General features: G+C 35.3%; 1 protein-coding gene across 4 annotated transcripts in view; it reads right to left on the reverse strand.

Annotated features, from left to right (window-relative positions):
• LOC110446821 (transcriptional activator GLI3-like) overlaps window positions 1-22811 on the reverse strand; it is a 196667-nt gene that overhangs the window by 94297 nt on the left and 79559 nt on the right. Inside the window, exon 1 of one of the 4 annotated variants that reach the window (XM_021492137.1) lies at window positions 19631-20568. The exons of the other annotated variants lie outside the window; for them this stretch is intronic. The gene's annotated coding sequence lies outside the window, so the exon portion shown is untranslated. Of the gene's footprint in view, window positions 1-19630; window positions 20569-22811 lie in introns of those variants that run through there. 4 annotated transcript variants of the gene reach the window in all.

Below are 22811 nucleotides of genomic sequence, written 5' to 3' on the forward strand. Positions count from 1 at the left end.
AATCTCAAATCAGACAATAAATAGAACATGTGTTCAAAAATGAAACTGCACCTGTTTATTCATTAAATGCATTACATTTACATATTCATAATTGCTCTATGTTCATGATTTTTATATAGGTAAATTAATATTATATCAAGATATAAACTAAATTCTTGACAAAATTTTGTTAACCCTTTCACCCCTAGCTAACTTTAGTAAACTCTTCCATGCATTGATCTGGATGAGTCCATTATGGTCTATAGTGGTGAAAGGGTTAAGGACAAGGTCTGGTTGACTGCGAGATGTAGAAATTTTGACTGTGTGTAAACCCTGGTGTGCTGGTTAGCTCGGGTTTGACTCTCATAATAGAGGTCAACTTGTGACGTCCTATAAATAGGGGTCTTAAATAGTCCTATAAATGTTGGTACTTTCCAGCAGGCCTTGTTGACACACATGTCTACATCAATTTCAAGGGAAATAGAGTAAACTAAAGAGCAGTTGAAAAGAAACTCTAAGGAAGATTAACTGTTTAAAAACAAAATAATACTGAAACGACATGACTACTAGAACAAGAGGCCTAGAGGGCCTGTATCGCTCACCTGGATATCTAAGCAATCATGGCAAAATATTCTCCAAATGAGATCCAAGGGAATATGCCAGACCCCAAGTCCAATCCTTGTAGCATATCTGTATTAGATTTTTCATGCCCAGCAATTTTATGCATGGTTATGGGGTGGGACCTCAACTGTTTCCAAGCTGTGACTCAGAAACTAGGTCCCTAAGGTTGTCAACGGCCAGACCCTGGGGTCAATTCTAATATCATGACTGCATTCGTCTCTTTATGCCCAGCATTTGTATATATTGTTCTAGGGTGGGGATCTCAACGGTTTCAAAGTTATGACCCAGGAACTATGTCTCCAAGGGTGGGGCCAGACCCAAGAGCCATCCTGGAAGCAAATGTGCATTCTTCTCTTTATAATCAGCAATAGTATATATGGTTATACAGTGGGGTTCTCAACCCTTTCCTGGTAATAAACGTTTTTTGGTCCGACCCCTTAGCCCTGGGGGTCAGCCCCACCGTTTGTAGCATTATAGCCAATTTGCCCCATTTTGGCCCCGCCACTCAGACCCAGCATTTGTACAATTTTGAATCTCCACCACCTAGGGATGTTTCAGTCAAATATGGCTGATATCCATCTCTTAGTTCCAGAGAAGAAGTCTCTTAAAGCAATATAGCAAAAGTGCCCCCTTTTGGCCCTGTCCCTCAGCCCCCTGGGGGGTTAGCCCCACTATTTGTACCATTTTGAATCCCCACCACCTAGGGATGCTTCCTGTCAAATTAAGTTAAATTCCAATCAGTGGTTAAGAAGAAGAAGAAGAAGAAATTGTTGACGTACGGACGCCACTGTATGGCATAAGATCACCTTGGTCCTTCGGACCCGGTGAGCTAATAATATGTGGATAGAAAAAAGGACAATTTTTGTTCTTCTTTAAAATGCTGATCTGATTGTAGAGCATTCAGTTAGCATGGATTAGTGAGTACAGACTTGTTTTAATTATTATAATGTTTCTTTGTTTTAAACACAATTTATTCTACAAAAAATAATTACAGAATCAGTCAAACTAATAGAAAATTTCCTTATTTTCAAACCTATCATACGAACTTGATATATTCTTCAATGTTTTCTGGGTTTATAAATAAGGAACTATTGAAACATGTAAACAGGATCCACAATATACATACAGACATACATAAACAAGGGAAAGCATTGTGAGCAATCCAAGGCCCCCCACTTCTAGACAGTATCTAAAATGAACAAAGGACCATAACTCTGTATTTAGCGAGTCAGAAGACCCAACCTTAGTATGGGACATTCGGCTATCCCAAGCAGTATAATCAAACAAAACTTGGCAAGCAACTAAGGGCCACAAATATGTAAATAGCGGTGGCATGACCCGATTTCAGTACACAACACTGCCATCCCAACAGATATTTATGAATAAGATACATATGAACAAATCTTGATAATAGCCACTGGTTTTAGATATATTTTCATTGCCTTACTGTAAACAGTTTTAACAGGTATACATTTTTGATGCCTGTTTGTGACAGAGTTGTCCTTACACTTACTCTGATATAACACTGATATAGGAATAACTGTCTGTTCAAACAGGTATTAATATGTAGGTGTTTTTATTGTATATCACAAACACACCTGAAGGTACATAAAATGCTCTCATTAACTCACCTGAACATGTGCTGTACCTGAGATGAGTATTTGTCTGTAGTTTAAATGACAAACTGTTCAAAGCATGATCAACTTAACCAACCATAACAGTAATGTGACACTGTTTGATGTGATACACTGTGTAAGGTGATATAATATGTAATGTAAAGCCTCCAAATAATGTTATATCTTGTGTATTGTGACTCTGTGTATAAGAAACACTGTGAAATGCTAAAATCTTCAAAAAAATTTATCATGTATATTGTGATCCTGTGTGATGTGTCTACATATATGATATGACACAAACTGTAATGTGTCTACCTGTATGATATGACACACACTGTGATGTGTCTACCTGTATGAAATGACACACACTGTGATGTGTCTACCTGTATGATATCACACACACTGTGATGTCTCTACATGTATGATGACACACACTGTGATGTGTCTACCTGTATGATATGACACATACTGTGCTATGTCTACCTGTATGATATATCACACTGCATGATGTGTCTACCTGTATGATATGGTACACACTGTGATGTGTCTACCTGTATTATGTGACACATGGTGTGATGTGTCTACCTGTATAATGTGACACACACTGTGATGTGTTACCTGTATGATATGACACACACTGTACTATGTATACCTGTGTAGTGTGATGTGTCTATTTGTATTATGTGACACACTGTGTGATGTGTATACCTGTATTATGTGACACACTGCTTGATGTGTCTACCTGTGTAATGTGACACATTGTGATGTGTCTTCCTGTATTATGTGATGCACTGTGCTATGTCTATCTGTATTATGTAATATACTGTGTGGTGTTTCTACCTGTATTGTGTGACATACTGTGTGGTGAGTCTTCCTGTATCATGTGATATACTGTGTGGTGTGTCTACCTATATTATGTGATATACTGTGTGGTGTGTCTACCTATATTATGTGACATACTGTGTGGTGAGTCTTCCTGTATTATGCGACATATTGTGTGGTGAGTCTTCCTGTATTATGTGATGCACTGTGCTATGTCTACCTGTATTATGTGACATACTGTGTGGTGAGTCTTCCTGTATTATGTGACATACTGTGCTATGTCTATCTGTATTATGTAATATACTGTGTGGTGTTTCTACCTGTATTGTGTGACATACTGTGTGGTGAGTCTTCCTGTATCATGTGACATACTGTGTGGTGTGTCTACCTGTATTATCTGACACTGTAAAATGTGTATACCTGTGTAATGTGACATGTTGCGATGTGTCTTCCTGTATTATGTGATGCACTGTGCTATGTCTACCTGTATTATGTGATATACTGTGTGGTGTTTCTACCTGTATTATGTGACATACTGTGTGGTGAGTCTTCCTGTATTATGTCATATACTGTGTGGTGTGTCTACCTGTATTATGTGACATAATGTGTGGTGTGTCTACCTGTATTATGTGACATACTGTATTTTGTGTCTCCCTTTATATGTGACATACTGTGTGGTATGTCCACTTGTATAGTAAGACACTTTATTTGTCCATCTATATCACGTCATGCTGTGTGATGTTCTCACTATTACCTTAAAGGATTATCTTTACTCACATAAATGTGGATTACCTATAAATGTGTAATTTTAGAAATGTATATGACCAGTGCCATGTCTTTTTTAATTAAATTTCAGTATCCTCAGATTAAAATACATGTATAGTGCAACTATTGAAAACAGGAAATCATATTTTCTTATTCATTCCATATAAAATATATTTTGTGATGCATTTTGAAGAATTTTGAGTATTTGGAAATAAAGATGAAAAAATCCACAGAAGAACAATGTTAAGGGGTTGAAATCAGGACCTTTTAACTGACAAACCTACTCTTCACAATTTTGTTATCCAGGGACTGTATATGCACAGATCAAATTGAAAGGTGACTATCTAGAAACGGAAAGTAACTCTTAAAAAACCCCCACCCTTTTATGTTACTTATTTATCAATATATAAGGGGGACTCTAAGTGCAGAAACCAGTTTTGAAGTGGAAATCTTTGTGATTATAACTGGTGCAGTCACAGGTATACCCTACTTTAAGGACTGGTGCAGTCACGGGTATCTTAAGGAAATGTATGCAATAAAATCACAGTAGACAAGACAAGTGGTCACTTGTCTTTTTTCTTAGTTAAAATTTCTTCTTCTTCTTTTAAATTTCAATTTCAAGCTAACATGTATTTGCTGAAGGTAATAAAGAACACGCCTATCTCCATACATTAGAGAGATATACAACTTAACCGTGATGTTCCCTGAACCATGTAAATTCTTCAGTAAGTTTACGGCCCTTTATTTGGACATTAAAATCATAACTGTGTCACCCGCACCTGCCTGCCGGTCATTACAGTGACTTAGGTACTTAATTTCCCACCAGCAGTTACAGCCCTTCCTTTTAATACAGGCAGATCAAGATTAAAAGTATTAAAACTACACCTGATCATCCTTTTAACCACTCCGATATATCTGTAATATATTTAAACAAATCATCATACATAGTCAAACCAGAAATTTGTTTATGCTTTTGCGTAAAAAACCTACGGTGGGGACTTATCATTGGAAATCCTTGCTAGCATTTAGAAGCAACGTTTATGCTTATAACTATGCAAAACAACTAACATAAACATTTCTACCAAAATTTCATTTTAACCCTGTGATGTACTATGTGAACCCACTAAGAAAGATTAAAATCCCTGACTACATATAGCAGTATTTCTGAAAGTCAAAGGCTAATGTAATACCCTGCTATACAATCTATACTGTATGTACTTTAGTTGGTAAGTTAGAGAATGGACAGCCACTTACCAAATTTATTATAAAATGGAACAAAGAAATGTCCTTTTTTATGTTCAATTAAACACATGTACTATAGAACAATCTGAACAGTTTTTCTTTTACTTCCCATTAAAAGCAACGGCCATTAAAGGATGTACAAGGTTTTGGTGGTGGAGGAAAGCATAATCTGCATAAAAACTACTGAGAATAATGAACAACAATTGTAATTAAGCAAACTGCAAGTTTGAAGATGTGGAATGGAAACTGATGAGAAAGTTGTGGAGACAAAATTAGTCTGATTGTCATTTGATTTATGTTAGGAATCTTAGTGGCATATAAATCCCTTCCTCCAACTAACTAGTCAAGCTGATTGGGTTATGTAACTTTTGGTAAGTGTGTTCCTACCTTCCATTATCAGGTCCCACTTACTGGATTAGGTAACTTGGTTGTGTGTGTTCCTACCTTCCATTATCAGGTCCCACTGACTGGATTAGGTAACTTGGTTGTGTGTGTTCCTACCTCCCATTATTAGGTCCCACTTACTGGGTTAGGTAACCTGGTTGTGTGTGTTCCTACCTCCCATTATTAGGTCCCACTTACTGGGTTAGGTAACCTGGTTGTGTGTGTTCCTACCTCCCATTATCAGGTCCCACTTACTGGATTAGGTAACTTGGTTGTGTGTGTTCCTACCTCTCATTATTAGGTCCCACTGACTGGGTTAGGTAACTTGGTTGTGTGTGTTCCTACCTCCCATTATCAGGTCCCACTGACTGGGTTAGGTAACTTGGTTGTGTGTGTTCCTACCTCCCATTATTAGGTCCCACTGACTGGGTTAGGTAACTTGGTTGTGTGTGTTCCTACCTCCCATTATTAGGTCCCACTGACTGGGTTAGGTAACTTGGTTGTGTGTGTTCCTACCTCCCATTATTAGGTCCCACTGACTGGGTTAGGTAACTTGGTTGTGTGTGTTCCTACCTCCCATTATTAGGTCCCACTGACTGGGTTAGGTAACTTGGTTGTGTGTGTTCCTACCTCCCATTATTAGGTCCCACTGACTGGGTTAGGTAACTTGGTTGTGTGTGTTCCTACCTCCCATTATTAGGTCCCACTGACTGGGTTAGGTAACTTGGTTGTGTGTGTTCCTACCTCCCATTATTAGGTCCCACTGACTGGGTTAGGTAACTTGGTTGTGTGTGTTCCTACCTCCCATTATTAGGTCCCACTGACTGGGTTAGGTAACTTGGTTGTGTGTGTTCCTACCTCCCATTATTAGGTCCCACTGACTGGGTTAGGTAACTTGGTTGTGTGTGTTCCTACCTCCCATTATTAGGTCCCACTGACTGGGTTAGGTAACTTGGTTGTGTGTGTTCCTACCTCCCATTATTAGGTCCCACTGACTGGGTTAGGTAACTTGGTTGTGTGTGTTCCTACCTCCCATTATTAGGTCCCACTGACTGGGTTAGGTAACTTGGTTGTGTGTGTTCCTACCTCCCATTATTAGGTCCCACTGACTGGGTTAGGTAACTTGGTTGTGTGTGTTCCTACCTCCCATTATTAGGTCCCACTGACTGGGTTAGGTAACTTGGTTGTGTGTGTTCCTACCTCCCATTATTAGGTCCCACTGACTGGGTTAGGTAACTTGGTTGTGTGTGTTCCTACCTCCCATTATTAGGTCCCACTGACTGGGTTAGGTAACTTGGTTGTGTGTGTTCCTACCTCCCATTATTAGGTCCCACTGACTGGGTTAGGTAACTTGGTTGTGTGTGTTCCTACCTCCCATTATTAGGTCCCACTGACTGGGTTAGGTAACTTGGTTGTGTGTGTTCCTACCTCCCATTATTAGGTCCCACTGACTGGGTTAGGTAACTTGGTTGTGTGTGTTCCTACCTCCCATTATTAGGTCCCACTGACTGGGTTAGGTAACTTGGTTGTGTGTGTTCCTACCTCCCATTATTAGGTCCCACTGACTGGGTTAGGTAACTTGGTTGTGTGTGTTCCTACCTCCCATTATTAGGACCCACTGACTGGGTTAGGTAACTTGGTTGTGTGTGTTCCTACCTCCCATTATTAGGTCCCACTGACTGGGTTAGGTAACTTGGTTGTGTGTGTTCCTACCTCCCATTATTAGGTCCCACTGACTGGGTTAGGTAACTTGGTTGTGTGTGTTCCTACCTCCCATTATTAGGTCCCACTGACTGGGTTAGGTAACTTGGTTGTGTGTGTTCCTACCTCCCATTATCAGGTCCCACTGACTGGGTTAGGTAACTTGGTTGTGTGTGTTCCTACCTCCCATTATTAGGTCCCACTGACGATGTTACACAGGTTGGTGGCATGTTTTCACCTGGGGGGATGTGACCTCCCGTACATCAAATTACTGAACCTATATCTGCTCAACATTTAGTCAATAATAAATCACAACTCAGACCTACTCTGCCAGCTTAATGTTCGGTGCACGTCATCGCCCAAATTATGGACTGTCAATTTGAGTATTGTATAATGTATATGTACCACCTTAACGATGTTCTATATACACATACATATCTATTTACTCACACCACAAGCATATCTCATTGGTCTGTGTATATATTCCAACTGACATTAAATTTTTGGAGTTCCAAGTTGCACATTTGAAACTTGTGAAGTTGTGAATCAAGCTACACATAACTTTCAACTTTCTTTTACTTAACCTTTTTATCGAATTTCGCAATGTTTTAAACACGGATGTGATTCGCCAGACATTTATTATGTAACACATAAAAGTAACGTATTACATACATGTAAGTCAACAGATGTCGACGGACACATATTGTTTATGATGCTTATGAATGTTGGCCAAGTTCTTGTTCACCTCTGATTACCGGTAAACATTTATTTCTTTGTTGCGGTCACATAATTTATGAAATATTGGAATCCTATGATATACCAAATTCAAAAAAAAAAAAAATCTCTCAAAAAGTGAAGTTCTGAGTTTGAAATTGCATTCCTCAAAGTCACAACTTTATAACAGACTGTCTGCTGCTTGTCCAGCGTAAGCAATAATAAGTGACACAAATCTTTCAAAGGGCAATGCAGGTTTTTAGCAATATGTGTAAAATTTAAATCTATTTTAAGCTGCTGAGTCACAAAACTTGAGTTACACAAAATTTTCTCTTGCATTAAAAATATTACTATCAAGGACTTCCCTTTAATATACAAGGCCTATAAACTATATATTTATTTATCACATATTGTACTGTGTTATCCCGTGAATATACCCATGTCATATTTTTTTGCATATTAACCCATGTAATATGACCTATCAGCCCTGTGATTGGTTGTAAGTTTCAATTCTTTCAATTGGTACGTCACACCTAGGACAAGTACATGATGTCACAGACTTACGCACTGGAGTTAAAAGGCGGCTTGTTACATTTCAAGGTTGCATGAATATTGTTGTTTTACACGAATAAATGCCACAAATCTTGAATATGTGATAAAAAGGATCTTACACTCGTTTCATATGAAATTTATGAAACCTGTCACAAATGTTTCATAAATCACATATGAAATGAAAACTCATGTAAGTACCTATATTTATTTTAATATACGAGTCATTTATCAAAGTACATGTAATATGATAATAAGATATCAGAAGCATTAAAGTACAGATATCTAATCCAATCTTTTTTTTAACCAAACTGTGTATACATACCATTTTTACCCCAAACTGTGTATACATACCATTTTTACCCCAAACTGTGTATACATACCATTTTTACCCTTACTGATTTCTAATATAACTTTACCCACAACTTTTTTTCACCACAATGTCTCTACCTACAGTGTTTTCCCCATACCATTTTTATGCTTGTTGTCTCTACCTACAGTGTTTTCCCCATACCATCTTTATGCTTGTTGTCTCTACCTACAGTGTTTTCACCATACCATCTTTATGCTTGTTGTCTCTACCTACAGTGTTTTCCCCATACCATCTTTATGTTTGTTGTCTCTACCTACAGTGTTTTCCCCATACCATCTTTATGCTTGTTGTTTTTACCTACCATGTTTTCCCCATAACATCTTTATGCTTGTTGTTTTTACCTACCATGTTTTCCCCATACCATCTTTATGCTTGTTGTTTTTACCTACAGTGTTTTCCCCATACCATCTTTATGCTTGTTGTTTTTACCTACAGTGTTTTCCCCATACCATCTTTATGCTTGTTGTTTTTACCTACAGTGTTTTCCCCATACCATCTTTATGCTTGTTGTTTTTACCTACAGTGTTTTCCCCATACCATCTTTATGCTTGTTGTTTTTACCTACAGTGTTTTCCCCATACCATCTTTATGCTTGTTGTTTTTACCTACAGTGTTTTCCCCATACCATCTTTATGCTTGTTGTTTTTACCTACAGTGTTTTCCCCATACCATCTTTATGCTTGTTGTTTTTACCTACAGTGTTTTCCCCATACCATCTTTATGCTTGTTGTTTTTACCTACAGTGTTTTCCCCATACCATCTTTATGCTTGTTGTTTTTACCTACAGTGTTTTCCCCATACCATCTTTATGCTTGTTGTTTTTACCTACAGTGTTTTCCCCATACCATCTTTATGCTTGTTGTTTTTACCTACAGTGTTTTCCCCATACCATCTTTATGCTTGTTGTTTTTACCTACAGTGTTTTCCCCATACCATCTTTATGCTTGTTGTTTTTACCTACAGTGTTTTCCCCATACCATCTTTATGCTTGTTGTTTTTACCTACAGTGTTTTCCCCATACCATCTTTATGCTTGTTGTTTTTACCTACAGTGTTTTCCCCATACCATCTTTATGCTTGTTGTTTTTACCTACAGTGTTTTCCCCATACCATCTTTATGCTTGTTGTTTTTACCTACAGTGTTTTCCCCATACCATCTTTATGCTTGTTGTTTTTACCTACAGTGTTTTCCCCATACCATCTTTATGCTTGTTGTTTTTACCTACAGTGTTTTCCCCATACCATCTTTATGCTTGTTGTTTTTACCTACAGTGTTTTCCCCATACCATCTTTATGCTTGTTGTTTTTACCTACAGTGTTTTCCCCATACCATCTTTATGCTTGTTGTTTTTACCTACAGTGTTTTCCCCATACCATCTTTATGCTTGTTGTTTTTACCTACAGTGTTTTCCCCATACCATCTTTATGCTTGTTGTTTTTACCTACAGTGTTTTCCCCATACCATCTTTATGCTTGTTGTTTTTACCTACAGTGTTTTCCCCATACCATCTTTATGCTTGTTGTTTTTACCTACAGTGTTTTCCCCATACCATCTTTATGCTTGTTGTTTTTACCTACAGTGTTTTCCCCATACCATCTTTATGCTTGTTGTTTTTACCTACAGTGTTTTCCCCATACCATCTTTATGCTTGTTGTTTTTACCTACAGTGTTTTCCCCATACCATCTTTATGCTTGTTGTTTTTACCTACAGTGTTTTCCCCATACCATCTTTATGCTTGTTGTTTTTACCTACAGTGTTTTCCCCATACCATCTTTATGCTTGTTGTTTTTACCTACAGTGTTTTCCCCATACCATCTTTATGCTTGTTGTTTTTACCTACCATGTTTCCCCCATACCATCTTGATGCTTGTTGTTTTTACCTACCATGTTTTCCCCATACCATCTTTATGCTTGTTGTTTTTACNTTGTTTTTACCTACCATGTTTTCCCAATACCATCTTTATGCTTGTTGTTTTTACCTACAGTGTGTTCCCCATACCATCTTTATGCTTGTTGTCTCTACCTACATGTTTTCCCCATACCATCTTTATGCTTGTAGTTTTTACCTAGTGTTTTCCCCATACCATCTTTATGCTTGTTGTTTTTACCTACCATGTTTTCCCCCTTACATCACGTTTACGGTAGACTTTACCAACATTGTCTTTCTATGATATGATTTTACCTCTGATTTCTTTACCCACAGTTCTTCAATATGCTTTACATACAGCATGTTCTACGATACTTTAATCTTTAAGATATTTTTACCCTCAATACTGTTATCTAATGTTTTTACCCTCAATACTGTTATCTAATGTTTTTACCCTCAATATTGTTATCTAATGTTTTTACCCTCAATATTGTTATCTAATGTTTTTACCCTCAATATTGTTATCTAATGTTTTTACCGATAATGTTTCCATAGTGCTTTTATCCGGAGATTTTTACACACAATGTTTTTTATACGTAAAGTTTGACCCACAATTATTTTATACATAAAGTTTTAACAACACTTTTATGGATAATGTTTTACCCAGAATGCCTTTATGAACAATTTTTTAACTGCAATGATTTTATGCACAATGCTTTTACCCACAATGCTTAGCCGTGTCCTTACAAACTATGTCATTATCCAGTGTTTTATTGACACAATAATAAGCAGGTTTATTTATCCATATATGCAAATAAATTAAAAAGAAATAATTTATGAATCTTGCTAACAATTTTACTATTCAAAGCAATTTCTATGTCTGTAGGAATTTTAAATTCTGACAGAAATATCTCTAGTTGTCCTTCCCTGATACCATGTAATTGTCCACACACCAGATCAAATTCTATACAGCTTTATAAAGGTAAGAAACAAGTCTGATGAATCACCAATACATCTTTATAAAGGTACGAAACAAGTCTGATGAATCACCAATACAGCTTTATAAAGGAAAGAAACAAGTCTGATGAATCACCTATACATCTTTCTAAAGGTAAGAAACAAGTCTGATGAATCACCTAAACATCTTTATAAAGGCAAGAAACAAGTCTGATGAATCACCTATACATCTTTCTAAAGGTAAGAAACAAGTCTGATGAATCACCAATACATCTTTATAAAGGTACGAAACAAGTCTGATGAATCACCAATACATCTTTATAAAGGTAAGACACAAGTCTGATGAATCACCAATACATCTTTATAAAGGTAAGACACAAGTCTGATGAATCACCAATACATCTTTATAAAGGTACGAAACAAGTCTGATGAATCACCAATACATCTTTATAAAGGTACGAAACAAGTCTGATGAATCACCAATACAGCTTTATAAAGGAAAGAAACAAGTCTGATGAATCACCTATACATCTTTATAAAGGCAAGAAACAAGTCTGATGAATCACCTATACATCTTTCTAAAGGTAAGAAACAAGTCTGATGAATCACCTAAACATCTTTATAAAGGCAAGAAACAAGTCTGATGAATCACCTATACATCTTTCTAAAGGTAAGAAACAAGTCTGATGAATCACCAATACAGCTTTATAAAGGTAAGAAACAAGTCTGATGAATCACCTTTACAGCTTTATAAAGGTAAGAAACAAGGCTGATGAATCACCTATACATCTTTATAAAGGTAAGAAACAAGTCTGATGAATCACCTTTACAGCTTTATAAAGGTAAGAAACAAGTCTGATGAATCCCCTATACAGCTTTATAAAGGTAAGACACAAGTCTGATGAATCACCAATACATCTTTATAAAGGTACGAAACAAGTCTGATGAATCACCAATACATCTTTATAAAGGTACGAAACAAGTCTGATGAATCACCAATACAGCTTTATAAAGGAAAGAAACAAGTCTGATGAATCACCTATACATCTTTCTAAAGGTAAGAAACAAGTCTGATGAATCACCTTTACAGCTTTATAAAGGTAAGAAACAAGTCTGATGAATCACCTATACATCTTTATAAAGGCAAGAAACAAGTCTGATGAATCACCTATACATCTTTCTAAAGGTAAGAAACAAGTCTGATGAATCACCTTTACAGCTTTATAAAGGTAAGAAACAAGGCTGATGAATCACCTATACATCTTTATAAAGGTAAGAAACAAGTCTGATGAATCACCTAAACATCTTTATAAAGGCAAGAAACAAGTCTGATGAATCACCTATACATCTTTCTAAAGGTAAGAAACAAGTCTGATGAATCACCTTTACAGCTTTATAAAGGTAAGAAACAAGTCTGATGAATCACCTTTACAGCTTTATAAAGGTAAGAAACAAGGCTGATGAATCACCTATACATCTTTATAAAGGTAAGAAACAAGTCTGATGAATCACCTTTACAGCTTTATAAAGGTAAGAAACAAGGCTGATGAATCACCAATACAGCTTTATAAAGGAAAGAAACAAGTCTGATGAATCACCTATACATCTTTCTAAAGGTAAGAAACAAGTCTGATGAATCCCCAATACATCTTTATAAAGGTAAGAAACAAGTCTGATGAATCACCTATACATCTTTCTAAAGGTAAGAAACAAGTCTGATGAATCACCTATACATCTTTCTAAAGGTAAGAAACAAGTCTGATGAATCACCTATACATCTTTCTAAAGGTAAGAAACAAGTCTGATGAATCACCTTTACAGCTTTATAAAGGTAAGAAACAAGTCTGATGAATCGCCGATACAGCTTTATAAAGGTAAGAAACAAGTCTGATGAATCGCCGATACAGCTTTATAAAGGTAAGAAACAAGGCTGATGAATCACCTATACATCTTTATAAAGGCAAGAAACAAGTCTGATGAATCACCTATACATCTTTCTAAAGGTAAGAAACAAGTCTGATGAATCACCTATACAGCTTTATAATAGCTCCCTTCCTGTATATCATCTCAATTTCCAATAACCTCTAACCTGGATAGGTTTTGAAAGGTGTTCAAAGCCATTTTGATATGCGGTACCCTATTTAGAGACAGAAACTCTTATTCAACACGTCATAATGTTCTAGATACATAAACTTGGCTTGATGTCTGCAATCGTCATATAGTGAATTCAAAGACATAGGATTATATTTCATACCAGATCTTTTCTCTTCAATTATCTTTATCAAAATCAAATTAACATTAGAATTAAATTTCAACGTTGTAGAAAGGCTTTTCAACACGAAGATTCATACCTTGATCTATTACATTAAATCAAGGTCCCCTCCCCTTTAGATTAATTTCTATTGAATGAAAACATGGCATCTGCATTAGCAGGTAACTTATGTAACTCAACAAATGACCTTGGTGTAATCTGTCCTTAATCTCTCGTCATTGATAGTAACTGTATATAAAGGAGGAAACACATTTCAGTAGTGTAACTTGTGTAATTATCTCCCTTGTTTTCAAAATCATTATCTCAGTTTGACCTTGACTTCCCTAGTGTGATCCTGGTTTTCCTAGTCAACAGCTGACCTAACTAATACTGACAGTCCTAATTATTAGTCTGACATTGATAGCCTCTTTGTCTGACTTTAGAACTCCTAAGCTGACCCTGACCTTTGACATTCATCCCTCCTGGTGTGACCCTGACCCACCTAGTCTGGCCTTGACTTTGATTCAAACCTTTTTGTCTGAGCAAAAACTGATTGATTTTACCCTGACTTGACCAGTATGACATTGACCTGTCTAGTTTGATATTGACTCTCCTTATCTGACCTTTACCTGCCTAGCGTGACCTTTACTACCCTAGTCTGACCTGACCTACTTTATTTGATCCTGTCCAGCCTATTAAAACCCTGAATTTCTAAGTCTGACCCAGAACTGATTTGTTTGAACATGGCATGCCCAGTATAACCTTGACCTGCCTAGTTTGACCTTTACTCTTTTAGTCTGACCCTGGCCTTCCTATCTTTGACCCTAACCCATGCAAGATGACCCCTGTCCATTCCTCAAATTCGGAACACAACATAAAAAAACTAAGCAAAAAAACTAAATAATATACATTTGATTTTGTAATCATGACCTGTGATATAGATTATACCATTTGATTTTGTAATCATGACCTGTGATATAGATTATACCATCTCCTGGTTCACCAGATAGATAACATCCCCTTGGTAGACAAAATCTTAATTTTTTTTATATAAATAATCAGTACCATATGGCAGTAGTAATTTAAGATTACAACGAAACCTTTTGGAAATCAGAGACTGTCATAACATTTGAAAAAATATCTTTCAAAGAAAAGTACCGTAATGAATCCAGATGTTGATCCGTCATCATTTACATTAATGAACCATTAACTTCTATAAGTGACCTTCAAAATACAAATTAGAGGACACAAAAACACGTAAATCTTAATTAGAACACCTTATCCATCACACAACTCACACACAGTGAAGCTTTAAACTCACGGCTCAGTAATCAACTCTCACAAAAACCACCACAACATTTTAATGGTTCTTGTAGCTTGTGTTTCTGGGTTGTATGGTTTTGGTGCAGACTTTATGTCAGTTTACGACATACGGCAGATCCAGCAACAACTGAGAACTTCAGATCTCCAAACACCTTACAAGAAATGTATCCATGGTTATCTCAAATTTTTTCCAAAATTTATTGGTATACACTCCACAGCCATTATAAAATTCTGGAAACGTTTTTGACTTTTTATGTCTTTCAACAGTGATCCTATCACTAGGCCAGTCAGATGGCTAGATTTCCACAGAACTGAGTCAGGCACCATATCCTCTGGCTACAATTCTCAAACTATCTTTTCTCAAAGAACTTTATTTCAATAATTAATACTATACACACAGAAACTTGCTATCATTTTAATTATCTCCCTTTGATTGTCTCCCTTGAATTTGATATATTTTCAAACAAGATCCTGATCCATGCCTTAACCAAGAATGCAGTAAAAGATTTTCCTTAAACCTTAAGACTTAAACCCTTAATTCTACATATAACCTGCTTTTTCATACTTGTCAGTATTCCATAGTAAATGTCACCCATCACTTTCCCAAAACAAACTAATCCATTACTTTCCAAAACTAAAAAGTTACATAACATTCCCAAAAATCTCACTTAAAGCAATCCACTTAGTAGTTAAGCAAAATAAAACACTATTTATCACCTTCAAGAATTAAATGTCACTTAGCGCTATCCATTAGTAAAATGTTGCTGAGCGTTACTCAAAAGTAAAATGTCATTCATTGCTTTTCCAAACTTATTTCTTTTTGTTAGTAAAATGTCTCAAAATAATGTCCAAGAATAAAATGGCATGCTTTCTCATGTCACTTATCCCTTTCCTTAAGTAAATTGTTGCTTATTACTTTCCTGAAGTAAAATGTTGCTCATCACTTGCCTGAAGTAAAATTTCACTTATCATTTTCCTGAAGTAAAATTTCATTTATCATTTTCCAGAAGTAAAATTTCAGTTATCATTTTCCTGAAGAAAATGTCATTTATCATTTTCCGGAAGTAAAATGTCACTTATCATTTTCCTGAAAGAAAATGTCACTTATCACTTTCCAAAAGTAACTTGTTGCTTATAACTTTCCCAAAATAAAATGTCACATATCACATTCTGAAAGTAATATGATGTTTAACATAATCCCAGAGTAAAATGTCACATAACACTTTTTCAAATTAACATGTCTATTAGCACTTAACACGACTAAAATATCACATAGCACTTAACACGACTAAAATATCACATAGCACTTAACACGACTAAAATATCACATAGCACTTAACACGACTAAAATATCACATAGCACTTCCACAAGATAAAATGTCACTTATCACTCTCCCACAATTAAATGTCACTTAGCACTTTTTCTTGGATTGTTTTTTTCCTATCTTAATTACAAAACTATTTGATTTTTATCTTATAATGTAGAAGATATGCTATTTCCTTCATTTTTTTATTTATTAAAAATTGATTATTTAACTTATAAGAAAATTGTTTTATTTTTATTGTTCAACCTATAAGCTAGCAGATATTTTAGCTTGAAACAAAAATCATTTTTATTTTATAATCAAGAAGATATACAAATTCAACAAAACATTTCATTTCTATTTTATAACAACCATATGAGATTGCTTTTATATACAGTTATCCTATTTTGTCATTCTTACTTTTAATTTGAAATAAATTTAAACCAAATAGGAGATTTAGTAATATTTATTTCCATAAAAGACATTTAATGTGTCAACTGCAAGCTCAATATTATATGATTAAGAAAATTTTATCAGAGTTAAAATTTTTAGGTATGAAAATCTTATTGCCGATCAATCTACAATATCACATAGATCTGTTATATCTATCTAATAAATCTACTATAGCTTTCAGATAAAGCTACTAAATCTAATAAATCTACTGTACCTATATCTGATAAATCTATTTGGAGATTTCACGTTCATCTTACAATTTTGATTTCAATCAACAATGATGACAAAAGAAACGGAAACTATTTTTATCACTGTTCAGCATGAACTAATTTACATTAATTTCTAAAAACCGAACTTTACTAATTTCAAATTCTGAAATTAATTTTCTTGTTTTTTTAAATTTTGTTTAAAAAGTGTGACTATATCGTTGTGGAATATTTGTCACTTACTGATATATACTAGATAAGATATTTTACTGGAGGTGACAAGGGCGATCAATTGCTCCATCTAATTATGTGTATATTGAAACATATTTTGTACACTCAAGTGGAACCAGCAATATAACATTAAACAGGTCAAGGCCTTTTCTCAAATGTTTCTTAGCTTTACATCAAATAAAACCTAATATTCTTAGTTCACTTCCTTCCCAGATTTTTTCCAAAAAATGATTGTTTTTCTAATATTGTGGTAATTACCAAGTTCTTTGAGTCTAAATACATACATTTCAAAATCTTAAATTAATGGAACAATTTCTGACAGATATTTAAAGTCAAAAGTAACATAAAACCTTTAAGCTAGGACAACTTCAGACAAATTGATCAGGAAGCAGAATTGCCTGATTTGCATCAAAGGATGACAAATAATTGGAACTTTTAAATTCTAACTATCATTAAATAAATGTTTCCAGTTATTTAGAAGGTTCACCACTAGATCACAGGGAAGAAGGGTTAAGATTTTGCAACCAGAACTGAATCTTATACTCATGTATATGGGTCAAATTCTCTTGTCTTTCCTCTTAAAGTAAAACTGTTCCCCTCATGTTCCTATTTTTAGACACAGTAAGATTCCCTGTCCTCCTAACGTAAGGGGACCCCAGTTCCCTTCTGGCTCCCCCTCCCCATCCCTGTTACAAATTATTCTTTCTGTACCTAAACAGAGCTCAGGCTGATATTTTTTATGCTGAGAAATAAAACGTAACACTGATCAAAGCTATGTTTCTGATTGAAACAGTTCTTCTAATCATAATATTTTGCTGAGATTGGAAAACTTTCCTGGTCTATGAATAATGTTTTTGTTTGCTTTTCTTATCTTTCTTTCAGATTTTGGGATCGAAGAAAACAAAGAGTAGAAGTAAAACCTTGCTACAATTTGACAATTGATATCAACACTTTCAAAGAATTGCATTGCATGAAACGAAACAAACGTTTGTTCTTCTAAACCACAACAGTCAAAGATATTCAAAATATATGACTTATTTTAATTAATGTCTACTGAATATTTGTGGTGAATTTTTCAGGAGTGTTTTATTACCGCACATCTTTATAGTTGCACATTGTTAAGAATTTGACAAAGAATTAATGTGTGAAACTCTAATACAGAAATCTCATTTAACACCTTTCAACGCCTTATCTACATAATCTGATAAAAGTTGGATGAGAACATTGAACAGAGGGTGTATATTTTAAGTGTTCGAATAAAAATGATTGTCTCACATATGCAAACTCATTCTTTTAAAAGTTAGGGTGTTTAGGAATAACATGTTAGAAATCAAACGTGTGTGAAACTTAGCTTAAACTTTAACAACATGAAGTGAACACCTGTCCCAACGACATTACTTAGTCTCATAAAACAGATTACAATCTTTAAACTTTCGATTTACCTGTGTATATAACTTGATATGCCATTTTACAGTTGCTGGAATACCTTTGGCTGAATTTAATGGCTCAAGATGGCAATTAAATCACTCAAAACCAGCAATGTCTTCTAAACATTTAATGCGATTAAGAACAGGGGTTTATGTATCTAAGTTTACTGCTAAATCTTCATTCTTGTGTTAAACTCCTTTTTTGGAATATTGTGAGGAAACAGAAGGAGAAAACACTGTAATGATGACAAAGGGATACATTTGTCAAAAACAATCTATTTAAATAACATTATATAAAGTAGACATGAAGGGTCTCCTTTCACAATGTTGTAAACATTAAACACTGCTGTATTTATTCTGCAGTAATTTCTTACCATATTTTGAAATATGCATTATCAATGAAAATATAATTTACTTTAAATTTTGAAGCAGAATAATATTGCAACATACCATTTCTGAGCATTCCTCAAATATTGAATAAGATAAACATCATGCAAAGTATTAATTTAAAAGTGAATTACTGATTTCTTTAAAATTTAATAAGGAATATCAAATTAAAGGTCGTTGATTATATCAATCTGATTAAAACTTAAAGCAATAATTAAAATCTTAAGGAAATTATACTACAGATCACTGAGAGTATAACTGATATATCATCAAAAATTATCATAATTTCAGGAAAAACAGCACATATAATCCAGTTTGCACGGTGTCGATCTGTAAGACAAAACTTTCACACACATATTTTTCCCTGGATGAGCATGGCATAATTTTACCAGTTTGCTAAATATAGGTGTACAATAAAATCGTCGGGCGTAACTCCATAAATTTAAGCACTTCTCACCTGCTGTAGGATTGTCGTTGCTCGTCAAACGCTGACAACTTTTTCTTCGTTTTCAGGTGCAATAAGAAGAAGGGGCTAACACATTCCAGAACTGGCATGAATAAAATTCCATCAGACAACCGAATGAAATCACCACCGATAATGACTGTACACACACGAGGAGGCTACAGGTACACCATGGCACTATATTTATCCCTCGGACAAACTGTCCTGTTCTGTCTTCAGTAACCTGTACATGGAAGCCGACTACACACAACACACAAAGAGTAATTTTATAAACTTTCGAAGGGCTGGCGTAGTAAAGTCCTGTAGTGGTCTTATAGTAGCGATGTAGGCCTCAACATTAACACATGGCAGTGGCTCACTTACAACACTGAAGAAAACCGCCAGAAATTCCCACTCAAGGGGAAGCAATACATACCTAATCGTTGAACTCAGTCTATCCCATATACATTACATAGTCGGTATAGCGTTCACACAACACAGCACACTCACCATAGCCCTAGCACTGTGCTAGCTATCTGCCATGATGCCCCGAGGTAAAAATATACATACACCTAGCTTTCACTTAGTGTGTTCACCAGAGCATGACTGTATCACCTCTTTTGTTCCTTCCTTTTGTTTGCGGAATTCAATACACTCGGTCCATCCTGATAACCTTCGGACTGGATTCTTCGGAACTAGAACAAGACAGCCTTAATACCATCAGCAGCCACATTAAAAAAGGAAGTTTTAAAAATTTTAAATTCCTTGTGCCAATTTGCTAGCATACCAGTTCACAACAGTGATTGGTCAGCTTGCAATATTTTTCTGTTTTCTGAATAAAGCCTGTTCTGGTTTTATACCAAGGTACACTTAATAGCATGTCATTGGGAAATCATCCTTTTTAAATAAACTTTTTTTTAACTTTTAAAAATTGCCGTGACAGTGGCATGTTCACCTGTTGTAGCAGCCACTAAAATGTACACACAAACACACACACACAAATTCTAGACATCAACCCTTTGAAAATCTTTAAAACCATTCAACAGAAAAAAATTCTGGGGATAGTCCAGACACACAAGACTTTTTCAATAGGTGAATGGAAAGCTGGTCCGAGGTTTCTGCTTGAGTGGATGTTTAAAGCCAGGCTGTATCAATGGTAACAATTACTGAGGATTGTAGTGTACTCGGCCTGTTAGCACAGGAGACAAGATTGGTCGTCTTACCGCATACAAATACAAGTCTTTAAAGTGCTCCTGTTGAAAAGGAGAGGGTGATTTCTCTGTTCTTTTATAAGATTTTTCTCCTCTAAATCTATTGAATAAATGATGTATGAAATATTGTTCTATGTTCATGGTGTAAAGTGAAAAGTAACACTAAAAGAATAATTATCATTCATAATAATCAAGTACTGTCTGTTTTTTACTGACCGTTTTTTTAAAAAATGTTTCTGGTTTTCTGTGTGAAAAAAATATTGCTTTATTCCCTTCATAAAAAATTTTTTTTAACATATACACGTGAATGAGTATAAATTCTCGAGTACAATCTACAAACTTCAACATGTAGGTTATGCTTTGAGAATTTGTTCCTGAAAATGGATATAAATGAAAAAAATCAACATGTGTTGACTATTTTGTTTCTCCTATAACATTAAAATACAGCAAAATGATTAGGTTTTTGCAATAAGAACATACGTACCCCCTTATTCATCAGAATATATATTACCTTTGGTCTTCTAAGACTAAGAGTTGAAGGTTATGGAGATCTAGAGGTGAAGGTCATGATAATCTAAATATAGCCCAAGAAATACTTTCTGTGACTGATGTAGTTATACTTAAATTTTCATCAAGATACCTTAAAAAAATCACCAAATGATTTGAATTTCTTTGGCCTTTGATTATTAAGTTTTTCAGGTCATATGTTTAAGTTTTACTTTTTTCTTTACATTGTATGTAACAAGGCAAAGTATTACAAGTAATTCATAGTTCTTAACCTCTACACAAAGTTTTAAATCATACAGGAAGAAAGGATCCTAAGTTTCTAAACACCGGACAAGACAATCTGTCCTCACTGTGGGACAGTCCGCCATCCAAACAGATACTCTTTGAGGTATACTTTGCTTAAAGTGACACACTGACTGACTGATGGACTAACACACTATTGGTAAATAGTGGTATAAAAAGAAAAAATGTCCTTAAAAGTAAATTCAACTAGAGATAAATTATTAGGATCTTCAACAATTAAGTATTCACCAATGAATTGGGGATGGAAAGATTGGATGAATAAATTAATGAATATTATGAATAATTGGCTCGATAGGGACTTGGTACCACATGGAATATGATTGGGGAGGAGGAGGAGTCCATACATTATATGGGTGAATTTCTCTTTTCATACGACAAAGGCTGTGAGCCGCAATAGATATCTATAACAGAGGGAGAAGGGACATGAGGTGGCTTTATGACAAATTTCTTCTACACATAGACACATAAGCCAATGATTAAGTTTACGTGAATAAAAACTCATAAGTCTGATGGGAAAAAACCCTGAGGTGAGGACATCGCACTTTCTATACTATAAAAGCAAACAAATAATCCAACACTGAATGACCAGTGTAAATGGAGAATAATCTAAAGGGTTTCACTGCTAAGGTTTGAGGACTGGTGGCCAAGGTAACTGGGAGGGAAGTGCAATGTTATAGATGACGATGGTGTAGTGTAAGGTGACGGACAGAAAGGGACAGGTTTCCTAGGCGAAGGTACGATGGTGTAGGCCCAGGTAAGGGACTGAAAGGGCACTGCTATAAAAGTGGTTTGACCATGGAAAGGGAAAAAGTCAATGATGTAAAAGGGGTTTATGGCCATCATGGCAGAAATTTCACTACTATAATAAAGGGTGCTGTTGGCCAAGATAAAGGAGGGAAGGGCACTGTTGTAGTTACGGCTGGTAGCAAAGGTACATGTAAGAGACGGAAGGGTTATACAGAAATATTTGCTGTGCTTCGTGATTTTTCACAAAGAAAATATAATATACTGACTCCATACCCTACAATCTCTAAACAAATAAACAAACAATAAATCAAAGTTTTCAAATGGGACCATATCAAGCCGCTATGTTCTATATCAGGTTATTTTCACAGAATGGCACCTATGTGAGAAATATGATAAATGTACACTAGGGATCTTAATGGGTTTTTATT

This window comes from Mizuhopecten yessoensis, unplaced genomic scaffold (genome assembly GCF_002113885.1).
Source record: "Mizuhopecten yessoensis strain PY_sf001 unplaced genomic scaffold, ASM211388v2 scaffold3011, whole genome shotgun sequence".
Lineage (NCBI taxonomy): Eukaryota > Metazoa > Mollusca > Bivalvia > Pectinida > Pectinidae > Mizuhopecten > Mizuhopecten yessoensis.